Here is a 13,037-nt window from a genome sequence, read left to right as displayed (position 1 = left end):
ATGAAAACATAAAATCGGACTCTTGAAGACACTAATTACTTGATATACTGCTAAACAGCACAGATACACTGCTAAAACAGTGCAGACCGGGTCTGTGTACCCAAACCCGTCTTGACCGGATGCATAGTAATGCACCCGTCTAGATGCGTCCCCAGCAACGGTACTCACCGGGAAGCACGGAACGGAAGGCCTCGGAAAACTCGTCTGGACTGGACCGGACTGGACTCGACTCGACTCGTGACGTCACAGGCACGTCGGAACTGGTGGGCCTCTAAACACCTCGGATCTTGCTCTCTTGGCTGGGCTCTGGTCGGGATCCTCCGCACTCCTTACCGCCTCGTCTGGGTGTCGATCGCAGTCTCAGTCACCTCCGTTGGCCAGAGGGAGATACAGGAAATCCTGCGGGTACGCGTAATTGTCCGTCTCGGCTGTGGCAGGGGGCTAGGCTTGCAACGCACCACCGGCGCGTAAGGTGGGGGAGGGGTCCCTATTCGGGCGCCAAATTAATGTGGTAAATAAATATTTACCGTCGGAATTTCTATGCAGTAAAGTTCAATAAAAATAACTCAATCGGAAATAAGAGGCAAAATCCGTGATATCTGAGTTTATATGGAATGGTTCGAACCAGGGTATCATGTTCCTTTCACCATTAAGGATCAGGAAGGGATAGAGCCATACTTTATTGACAGAGTACAATATTTATAGTAAATGCATATAATGGTGATGGATACAGAAGGCGTAACAGCTGAGAGAAATGAGATAAGAACACATGTGCGTAACAGAAAGGCGTGCACGAGGGCGTACACAGAGGTGTGTGCTAGAAACGTCACATGAAAGTGTCACAAGTGGGTGGATACATAGTGGAATCTTGCAGTGTCAGCAGAAATCTGTAGCAAGGATGCGCGCTCAGCAGCATGACGTGTGACTGACGTGAGGCTGGAGGGTGCAGGGGACTTGACATTTAGCACTAGAGGAAAGAGACAGAAGTCTGGCATGTCAGATCGACTCGTTCCTAAATCATATCTGATATCTTGTGTTTGGGGAACTATATTATCTAGAAGGAAAGGTCTCTTGGGCAGAGGCTACTCTATACTGACTATTAATGCGTGCATATGTGACTACGTGTCTGCGTGTAATGCGAGGGGCCATGGGCCTACCATGGTAACAGGAGCAATGAATTACTTGAATGGAGACAGAGAGGCCGGGCCCTTTGCTCTGCAGCCGGGGAAATGTTTATCTATTCTGCTAGACTGGAATGTGTTTTCGAGGAGCTGAACTCGGCTATACTGATAACACGAAGGCAAAATACTGTCTTTGGCAGGCAAGCAGGCCGAGCCGGGCACCGCTTGCCGCGCAGGGAGTAGGACAGAGGTCAGGGATGCATCCCACGGTGCAGCTTTTCAGGAGGCAGAGAACAGAAAGGGCTCGATGGCAGAAATCAGGGCCTAGCTCTGCAGGGCTAGGAAAACGTGGAAGTGCACCATGAAAAGACGTTGGCAAGGCATACTTAGGAACTGAATTATCGATCCATTCATGGTGGATCTGAAAGAGGACATGTTAACGTTGGACGCAAATGTATTTGCGTCTTCATAGCTGGTCGAAGAGGGAAGTTACATGCACTTTAAGCTCGTACATGGAGTTGGTGGGGTTCACGTTAGGGGACACAATTGACCATAAAAATTCATATTACCTCACAGGCATCCCGGCCATAGGTGTATTCCCGTAGATCGGGGTGACTGTGGCACTAAACATTGTGTAGGCCATTGTCCATGAGACACTGTTTACCCTCAGGGGAGAGCGCTCCCACCTGCACACTCCTCTGACCTTTTCATTATCAATGACCAAGTAAAGGTCCCCACCCACTATTATTGCAGCATTTGGCAAAGTCAAACCCTCAGCAAGGTTCCTAATGATAAAAGGTTCTTGGTGCATGTTAGGTGCATGTATATTAATCAGTGTGAAAAGAGTAGACCCCCATTAGAGCCTAAGCCCCAGCACCCTCGCCTTCATCTCATAGTGGGTGGAAAGTACCTTTCCTTCGAATTTCACCCCCAGCAGAATGGCCACCCCATTTTTCTTCACACTGCCTGAGGACCAATATTCGCGGGGGAATCGCCGCGAGTGCATGCAGACCGTGTCTTTGGACAGCAGGTGGGTCTCCTGAAACATACAGATGTCCACGTCAGTGTGCTCCAGCAAGGAGAGAATAGCGGAGTGCTTTACAGGGTGATTAAGGCCCCGGACATTGAGGCTAACAATCTTGAGATGTCTACCCATGGGATACAATCGATATTATATAGCGCAGAGCGGAGGTCTCGGTGCAGTGAGGTCATGTAGGGATGTGCCTTGCATTGCAACAGGTTGTCCAAAGTCTGGTGCAGGACATTCAACATAAAATAAACCAAAAACAGTTAAACAGTAGAAGCTCTCTTGACCAACAGGTCAATACAAAAGCAAATGTCTTTGAAAACCAAAGTTCGTCAAGGAAACACTGATTAGGGGGAAAAGCGGCAATGGCAGTCCTCCACCGGCGAACATAGGCGGATCCCGCCTCGAGATCATGCCAACCTGCCTTCACAAAGCACTCAGGAGAGAGACACTCGGACAGGCAAACAGGCCAACGAAGAGATGACTGTCTCTGTTTCTTTCACAATTGTTGCTGTGTCCGGTTTGTGGGCGGTGGATGACTGAACCACCGTCTGCCAATGAGAATGGTTGTGTCTATGCTCCTCCGAGGGCTTGCTTTGTATCTCCGGAGACGCTGGCCATGATAGTCCCAGAACGTCTCTTGCCTCCTTAAGTAATCGAATCTGCCTCATCTGACCATCATAACGAAAGATGATTCTAATGTGATGACCCCATGAGTAGGCGATTCCTTTCTCCCTCAGATGTGTCGTGATTGGGTGGAGTTCCCTTCGTTTGAATAGGGAGAGGCGGACAGGTCTTGGAAGAGTATAGGGGAGTGACCCCGGAACTGCAAGGGGTGTGTATCCGTCGCCTTCCTGATGATGAGCTCCTTCAACTAGAAGTCATGCTCACATATTAAGATGTCCGGTGGTGAGGCTTTGCCGCCTCTTGGCACCCCTACCCTGTGAGCCCTCCCAATCTTGACTGCAGCAGAGTGGTCAATGCCCAACACCTGGCTGAAGAGGGATGTGACAAAATCTTGTATGTCCTCTCCTTTGGCACCAGATGTCAAACCCTCAGATACGCATGTTGTTACAGAGGGAGCAAGTCTCCAGGTCCTCTGCATAAACCTGTAGCTCGATGTGCTGTTCCTTAAGATGGAGCATCTCTTGCTGCATCATTTATAGTTCCTCATCACAACCATTTATTATGTTCCTCCAATGTTGCCACTCGATCACCAATCTCCTCAACATCGCGCTTGACTTCTCTGAGGTCGGCCGCAAGTTGTCCTTTGAGTTACAGCAGATCCTTGCGCAAGGACGTGAAGAGCTTGGACAAAAAGGCTTTAGTATCCGGAACGTCTGCTCCCTCTTGACTTTCCAGGCTCCATTCTCTACCTTGCACTGTCGCCGCTTCGGCTTCGCTTAGGCTGCTTCATAAGCATCTCTTTCACCGAGCGTGGAGCATGATGTTCAGTCAGGCTCCACTGGTACGTATCTGGCTCCTGGTCTGCAAGCACGGTCACTCATTTCCTGCCTGCTCTGTGCAGACCACGCCGGGGATCCTTCCCAAGGCGTAGAAGAGCTCGCGTCACCTGGGCTCAGCTCTTCATAAGCTGCCGGTGCCGCTCAACAGTGCCGTTCCAGTCGGGAGAGTTCAGGCTGTTCCACCTGCCTCATGCACTGGCCCAGGGTAGGGGTTCACAATTGACAAAAAACGACCTAGGCAATCATAACTGGAACTTCATATTCCTAAGGGAGTGTTTCAAAAACAAGAAAGCTACCAAAGAATTCCGATTCCAATATTTATTAACACATATATTTAAAATGAGCATACATAAATATACATAAAAGAAATTTGTAACTAAATCAATTAATCGCATACATAAAAAACTAAATACAATACACATTACGCAATAGATCATAAAAATAATTCATATAAAAAGTGACACAATAATTCTCGACGCGCGTTTCGGCGACCAGCGCCTTCTTCTGGAGGAGCCACGTGTTTTCTATAAATGAATTTAATAAAAAAATTATACAAAATTAACATAATTACATGCATAAAAAACTAATTTAAACAGTTCACATACATGTATCAAGAGAAACTAGTTCTGTTTAAAAAGACTTTATAACAACGGGTAGCTTCATATAAATTCCTTATTTTCAAAAACAATAGTTTGCTATGTAACGTTTTGCTTCAATTCCTTGTGCATCATCGAATAGAGACAATAGTATAGATGGAGGGTTGTAGTTTAGGGGGCTTCTATGCAAGGAGGTTGGGACAGTTCCAATATGGAATAAATTTAGCTTTGTCTTGTCTGTTAGAACTCACTAGTCAGGATAGTCAGGGAAAGGTGAAAAAAGCGAAGAGAAATGAAAAAAGGGGGGCGGTGGGAGAGGGGGAGGTGACCAGTTTTTATTAAAAGGTTTCCTAAACTAGTACATAAGAATAGGGGACAAAATTAATTATCTGAATACTTACACACAAAGACGATATGTTTAAAAAGGGAGCATGAATAGCTCAAAGTATTCTTTTGTTCTTAATTTTTTCCTCTTTTGAAAGTATCCAAATAGTGGGGGCTTATCAGGTCTGTAGAAGATATTTGATGGTTAGGTTTTTCAAATTATTGATAGATCATTATTACTTTATAATAACTTTTAGCCCTTCATATCTACTCTATATACAGAGGGACTCCTACTTTTATTTACGGATAAGAGACATAACGGGGATATGACTGGACAACCTTATTTATATCATAGAGTCTTATGGCTTGACGTGATAAATATGCTATACGGAAGTTATCCCTAATTTAACTGGCGATCTCTCACTTTACATGCATCCTGAAGTTATTATTTGAAGACAAGGGGAGTATAATTATCCAGTTATCGTGACATAGCGTCCGAATGTTGTATCATGTTACCATATAGATAAGTGGTTCCTGTTTGAGATAGAACTGGATCTACACAATTTACACGAAAAGGAGAGTGAGTTATCGTATCATTCTTTTCCTAAATTGTAGACTCACATTCTTTTTTCCAAGAAAACATATTGCCATAAGAATTCGTACCTGTTACAAAAAATAAAACAGGCTTGGCTTTCAAACCGTCTGTATTATCGGTAGGTTAATAGTCAGCTGGATGGAGATAAAGAATAAAGTACATTGTTATCCATGTGGGCAGATCCCAAGAAGGTTAGGATGATTGAAGGGAATCAAAATATCGGCCTACCTATGTAGGTGTAAATGCACCCTTCGTGCCGGTAGACATAGGAGGTTTAAACATCCTATTATTCAAATGTGGCATCCGATTTTTTCAACACGTTGCCAAATGAGTCTGATTTCGCTTAGAGATAGAATTAGGTCTATAAGATTGAAGAGTATAGGGAAAGTTTAAGATAATAATATTTCCCCAAATAGTAGACTCGCATTATATAACAAATTGCCTTAAAGAATCATACCTGTTACAAAGAGTGAAGCAGACTTAGCCTTCTCGCCGTCCCTATTACCTTAGTACTGATAATTAGTTAGAGGGAGACAAAGATTAGAGTACGTTAGTGCTCGTGTGGACACTTCTCAAGGTGGTTAAAATGATTCGAAGGAATCAAAATATCAGCCTACCTACGTGGATATAAATGCGCCCTTCGTGCCGAGAAAGATCCTCTTGATATGGGGAAATTTCTTTCTTTTTGGATTCCTAATAAATAATATAGGATGTACAATGTTAATTCTTGTCAGTATTTGAAATTAGCTAATGGCTTGATCTCAATTCGATAGCTGGGACGGTTGGTGGCTAAGAAACGGCGTATTGCTCTTACCTCTTAGGGATATAGTAAAGAACCCAAGCGGTCCGACGGCGAGAGGCAGGGTTTCTGATGTTGTATCCGATAAATGAAATGCCTCAAAAGTTAAGAGGGTCGCGTTTTTATAAGACAGCTTATAAATGCTATCTCTTTCAGCTGTGTATATAAGGCTGTCATCAAAGATGCGACTGAGTTTGGCCATAATAGCTAAAGATAAAGAACGGGCTATTCTGTCTTATTTTCAAAACCTACTCAATGTCGTCATCTAAGAGGCGACTGGTTTCCACATAGGGAACTAAAAATAGAAGACAGGCTTATTCCAAACTTCATCGAAGTATACTTCTATGAAGTCACTACATCGGATTATCGCGACTAAAAACAAAAGGCGGACTATTGAGCCTCGTGTAAGAACACTGCAGGAAAAGGCTCTCCTATTGCACGAAAGTGTCAGATAGTGAAGCGGAGGAACGGATATTCGACTCTAGTGTCATGACTACCATTGTTATATATCATGAATAAATGGGGCCATATTATTCAACTTCGTGTACTTAAGAGTAAAAATACGAAGATCAAAGAGATATTGGTAGGGGTTTCCCTGCAGGGGAGAAACCCTGTGTGCCACAGAGAGGGGCCTACCGCGCAGATGGCCTGGCTATTTCCCCCTTGAGGGCCTCTTTCTTCTAGGTTTCTCAGTCACAACAGAGTTGGAGGGGTGTCTTCCACTGGGGCGGTGCGCTAGGCCAGATGCACCAGAGAAATAGCCTGCCTGTGGGCTAGCACACAAACCTGGTTCCCAAACTCTTCCCATGCTTCCCCGGCTCTACAAATGAGCTGTCCACACCAAGCCCTGCAGGAGGGTCCACACTCCTGGGCGCCTGCGGTACCACCTGGCTGTGCACTCACCGGGGAGCTGGCGAACACTCCAGTTCAGGAGTGTCTGTGCAGGAGCCAGCAGCGGGGAGCCTCACCACGCCAGGGCCTCCGCCAGCAGCCTTGGAATTTTGCTATGTGTGCGCCGGGCCCCCCACTGCCCGCTGGCCTCCCTTGGGCCTGTCAATCGCCACCCCTACTCCAGGTTCACGTGAAGGGTATCAGAGCCCGTACGTGTTGCCTCAGATCCACTGCCTCTTGGGTGATCCCTCCAGCCATCGCCCTTTCTCCAGGTCGCCCGCTGCTGTGTTCCAGCACCACTTGGCCGCAGGGCTGCTGCTCCTTCCCCATCACCATATTGGCCTGCATCGCCATGCTTCGGTGCTTCTCATCGCCCACCGCCAGGATACTCCTTACATGTGCAATGTGGGTCACGCACGGCCTGGCCGCCTTTTTTCTGCAGCGAAGACCTCCGCCACTGGTTGGAGGAGTGCAATGCTTCCACCTCTGCAGCATCTCCGTCAGTCGCGCCTTCAGCAGTCCTCAGCCCTCCTCACCAGGTAGGCTGCAAATCTCTTGGCACTGCTGGGGGCACCAAGCTCAGGCGATCAGGATTCTCTATACTTCTGGGGGATCCGTGCATGCTCTGGAACCCAGACTTCCTCCTTCCTGCCAGCGAAGGGCATGCAGAGCCTGTGAGACAAAGCAATAGCTGTGGCGGAGTCGAAGTCGGAGAGACCACAAGGCACGTCTTACCTGGCCGCCATCTTGGCCACACCCCTCCAGAAAATCATTTTAAAACAGCACTATGGCATAAGCAACAAACAGGGTATAATAAACATAGTAAGCAAATAATTTAAAATACAATTCATTAAAAATATTTAAAAAAGGAAATATTTTATATATTCTAGATCATGGGTGTCCCTCTCTTTTTTCTTTATTCTAGCTGCTGCTGTTATAAAACTAGGCTATGTTAAACATTTCCCAGACATTGGTCAGTATATTTAGATATATAAGGTCTGGCCTCGCCTGTAAAAAACCATTGCCCCTTAAAATTGGTATTATAAAACGTTTTTGGATGTGCAAAAAATGCTCACAGAACAAAGTGCAATGTGCCCTGGATGGAGAAGTTATTACATGTGCAGGGACCCAGATCCTCCACCTTTCTCCACCCCTGAGGTTCAGAAAGTAGTAAATGCTGATTAAATCCAAATCTTACTAGAAGGCAACGATGATGCAGGTTAGTTACTATGTTAAATAGGATTCGATTACACATGTAGTTTTTAATAGTTGATGTACTCGTATGGTTGGTTTTATCAATTCCCTGGCCTCTCTTTCCGCATATGCCATGTATAGGTAAGTCTTCTTGGTCCACAACAGGTCTTCCTTCAGTAATTTATCTGGCGAATTAAATAGCTTGGGACGTCCTCATTGCATTGCTAACCTTTTCATGTAACTCAACCAGGGGATGCTACTTGCTCCATCCAATGCTAGGCAATCACACATAATTTCACAATTAGTTTCTAGTTCTGGATTTGACCAGATCGCTATCTATTTAAGTAGGGGTGTCATTCCAATTAAATCTGACACAAAACTTGTGCCAGTTTCTTGGTGAATATATAAAAGAAGATGTTGATTGTGGCACCGATAGCAGGTTTCTTTGAAATGTATTTTCCACTATTTCGATATCGTTAGCTTCTCTATATCCCCATATTTCAGAGCCATAGTTTGAAATAGCAATGCATTTGGCTCTATATATATATTTAACAATGCTTGTATTAGCTTTGCCCCTAGCCTGTGTGCAAAATCAAGAACTGATATTGTAGATCTGGCCATGTCATTTTTTTAGCTTTCCTTTGTGGTACCCACATGCCCTTATCCTCTAATAGGACACTTAGGTAAGAACATTTTGTAACCCTTGCTATTTAATTTCCTACAACTGGTGCATTTTGGCTCTTCACGGTTTAGAGCCCATAATCATTGTGTGAGATTTAGAAAAGTTTTCATTTAAATCCAACGATCTAATAAAATCGCTAATGGTACTTAAAATCAACCGCTGTTCTGGCTAATAAGGCGGCATCATCAGAATATAGGAGAGACCTTGCTAGCTGCCCCTAAGACTGAATCCAGTTTATTAACCCCTTAAGTGCTGCTGACGGCCAATGGTCGTCAGCAGCGCTACCTCCCCAGTGCTGCGCACGATCATTGAACGTCCATTCAGCACTAGTTCTAATGGACAGCGCAGCACTGGGGAGAAATGTTTACACGCAGCTAAGGTGTTAATATATAAAGTAAACATAGGGGGTCTAGAATGCATCCCTGTCTAACTCTTTTTATGATGCATATTCCCTTTGTGTGGTTGCCATCTTGATCAATTCTTACTGTAGCTGTTAAATCCCTATGCAAGTCAGCCAGTACGTTTACAATGTTCTTACCCAGCCTAGGTTTAGTAATAATACCTATAGCTTGGATCTGTTTGCCCGGTCAAAGAACGAGGAGGGATCCATAAACGCCATATATAGCGTCCCTTGGCAATGGTATACTTCCCTAGTAACATATGCAGGTTAAGGCATTGGTCCGTGGTGCCCCTCCCTTTCCTGAACCCGTATTGCAGGTTCGAAAGTATATTACTATCATTTAGCCAAAAAGTGAGTTTACTGAGGACCACTCTTCCTAGCACTTTGACTGCTGAGTCTATCAGTGAAATTGGCCTATTGCATTGTGAGTCTTCTGTCTGCCCTTTTTAAAAAACTGGACCAATAGTTGACTGGGACCAAGATCTAGGCAGGCCAGATTTACAGGCCACGTTAAAAATGTGAGCTAATAATGTTGACCATCATGTCACGTTGGATTTAAAAAGGTTGTCTGGAACACCATCCGGTCTGGGAGCCTTGTTACATGACATTTGTACCATGGCCACAGCTACTTCTTTGTCCGTGAAGGCCAAGGTATAAGCCTCATGTTCAAACAGTATACCTGGAGGTCCTCGGTCTTTCTGGTCACCATATGTATACTTAAAGTGGCTAAACCACTGCTCCTCAGGAATGTTACATTCCAATGGGCTGCCCTTAGTGTCAGAGAAAAATGGTTTATTAACGACTTCCCAAAACTTGGCACTATTTTTAATGCCGTCTATAGACAATAAATTGTTCCAAGCATCCTGTTTAATTTCAGATTTACGTGTGTGTATAGCCAGCTTATACATTTTTCTAAGGGCAGCTATTAACATTTTATCTTGTGGTTTTTGCTTTAGCGCATCAAGCAACTTTTGGTGGGCAACTGTATAATTGTGATCAAACCACCTCTCATGTCTGTTTAGAGATTCCTTGTGCAGGTATGTGAGGGCTCAGGCCACCTGGTTACAAATCTTAACGTAAGCTGTAAGGATTTCAACATCCCTTTTCGTATTATCTAAGCAGAGATTGATCTTAGTACCAACAATATTCACTAAGTCATCAACAAAATCATCCAGAACTACTTTGCACTACTTAAGTATATGTCCTTGGTCTTTTGCTTTTAGATTAGAAATGGAAATACATCTATTTGTTTTGGGATTGATCTCCCAGGGGTAACAAGGCAGTGTTAATAAAAATGTAATCAATGGTAGAATGTGTTCCCCTTCCTTTGAAGGATGGGATATCATGCTTGGCACACGTGGCATTCGGGTATGATAGGCCACATTCTATTTAGTATCCTCTAGAAACCCACCTTGTTGTGTATGTTCAAAATGTGTCTCTGAGTAGTTACCAGGGCCAAGACTATAGGAGACATGGTAGCTCTTTGGACAAAAATATATATTAAAATCTCCTAAAATAATAACCGAATAAGGTGTAACTTGCTTTTCCTTGTATGACTCCAGAAAACAATTACTACTGCACAAATGTTCATTTGCAGAGATCCTGTCAAATGAGTTATACAAATTAACAGTAAGTACTTTAGGTGCATTGATGGGCGTGATCTTAACAGTGAAACAATTTACTGACCCAGAGTCCAAATTACAAGGGTTACCTAGTGCCTTTAAGGAAATTAAGGTTATTAAACCGCACTTTGACCGACCAGCTACAAAGGTCCTTCCTTGAAATAACTTGTATAACCATCCAACTGAAGAGTATTTTCAGTTTCCCAGGACTCTCGAAGCCCAACTACATCATATTCCCTTAGCAAACAATTCCACCCAACATCATCAATTTTGTTTTTGAACCCTGCTATGTTCCAGCTAAGTACCTTGGATTGTTCAATCGTGCTAACCTCCTCCCCCAGTGTGGGACTATTAATGTGACTCCTACAATTACCTGTAACCTGTCCATGCATAGGGGAACACTTGGTTAGTCAGTAATTACTGTCGAACAGGCTCAATGGGGTAAATCTATTTACTAGTTCAAGCCTATTTTCTGCTGTCCTTTCTCCTGTAAAGTCGGCAGACTTTAAGTGAGCTAAGGGACGGTTAATGGTGCTCAATAAGAGGGGAAAGCCATCATTGTTCTTTGGTCTAGCACCGGGCCCATGACTACCTGCCTCCGGGGCTTGTCTCCGCTGAACTTTCGAGTCTTTGGCCAGCTCAGCCAAGACTAAAGGAAAGAAATAAACCAAAGGTAATGCTGTAATCCCACCTGGGCCATATTAATAATTCTCTTGAAATAGCCAGCCTGCTACGTTTGTCTGGTCAAAGTTAATAACTATGCAATCACCCTCTTATGATTTGGGTCAAAATCCACCCGCCTGGCCATTATAATGTGTGAGGATGCTCTAAACCCCCCATTGGAGAATTTGTTAGACCAAAATGTCAGCTCTTCTGTTGTTTCAGTAATGTTATCTTTAAGAGGGGGCACCCCTATTAGTACCGCTACCAAAGGGGTAGCCTCGGATGGTAAGTGGAGCCTTTCTAGGTTAGCAGACCCTCTTGTAGGTGATTTGCTAAGCACCGTCGTGTGCGCGGTTTCAGGGCCCCATTGAGTACCACTGCTGACCCCATGTCAGGTATCAGTACTGTTCCCTAAGGTAACCTTATTGAGTTTCAAAGGCCCTGGGCTTGGGGTGTTATGCCCCTCCTCCCCCAGGAATGTCACCTTTTGAGTATGTTGGGTATTATGGGCGCTGTTAGACCCATTATACGCAACATCATTGTCCTTGATCCTTACCCTATTACTGTAGTCCACCAAGTCGCCCAATTTAAACTCTATTCTAGACAACTTCTCCATCATACCTTGTAGCCCAGACTAAACACAATTGATTAAATCCTCCCTTAGCGTCCCATGAAATGTATCAATACGCGCCTGGATAGAGTCCGCCATTGTTGTGTTAAAATGAGTAGCCGCCCCTCTGTACTCAAGTGTCTGTCAGCCCCCTCCTGAGTTGATGGTTCCTTTGTAGTAAAACCCGGCTTCAAGCCTCTTTTCCTTCTTTTTTTGTTAGGGAGTGTGTTCGGAACCGGTGATATATTCCTTTCAGGACTCCCCCCTTCTTCAATCTGTGAGTCCTGTTGTAAGGTCAACAAGGTTTTCTTGGCCCATGTGGAGTCACTGTCCCCTACTACAGAGTCAATCGTAGTGTCTGCTCCAAACGTTATGTGGTGAGGGGCTAAGGAAGGGGGAGTATATATAGATGTTGCCTTGGTACCCAACCCCAACTGCTCCTCTACATTATGAATCTCAGTTTTTAAGGCCCCAACAGGTATTGTTAGGTAGAATATAATGGAGGCACAATTACGTGGTACCTTTGCCTTGGCCTTTACGATATCAGTACTACACAGGAGTTCACGCTTACTCATGATGACTTCTTCGCGAAAGGGGGAGTCCTATCCTAGCCTCTGTCAGCTGCTGACGGGCACAGATGGGTCCGCCCTTGGCCTGGAATTTGCCCAGGCGCGGTCTGGGCCACCCGCGCATGTCCCATGCTGCTGTAGTCTTGTGGGCCTTTTGTGTGCCTCCGGGCACAGAAGCACGTCATTGGTGGTGTTTGGCCGCGTGGAATGTCGGGATTAGTAGTCCCCGGGTCCCGCACACCAGGATTCTGCTTTCCAGCGCTTCAGGAGTCTTGTGGGCCTTTTTTGCACTTCCGGGCACAGAAGCACATCATTGGCGGTGTCCGGACATGTGGAATGCCCAGATTAGTAGTCCCCCAGTTTTGCACACCAGTGTTACGCTTTCCGGCACTGCCGGAAACTTGCAGGCCTTTTGTGTGCCTCCGGGAACAGAAGCACATCATTGGCGACGTCCGGCCATGTGGAATGCCGGGATTAG

The sequence above is a fragment of the Lissotriton vulgaris genome, chromosome 3_1, assembly GCF_964263255.1.
Source record: "Lissotriton vulgaris chromosome 3_1, aLisVul1.2, whole genome shotgun sequence".
Classification (NCBI taxonomy): Eukaryota; Metazoa; Chordata; class Amphibia; order Caudata; family Salamandridae; genus Lissotriton; species Lissotriton vulgaris.
Note: the sequence above shows the minus strand (reverse complement) of the source record.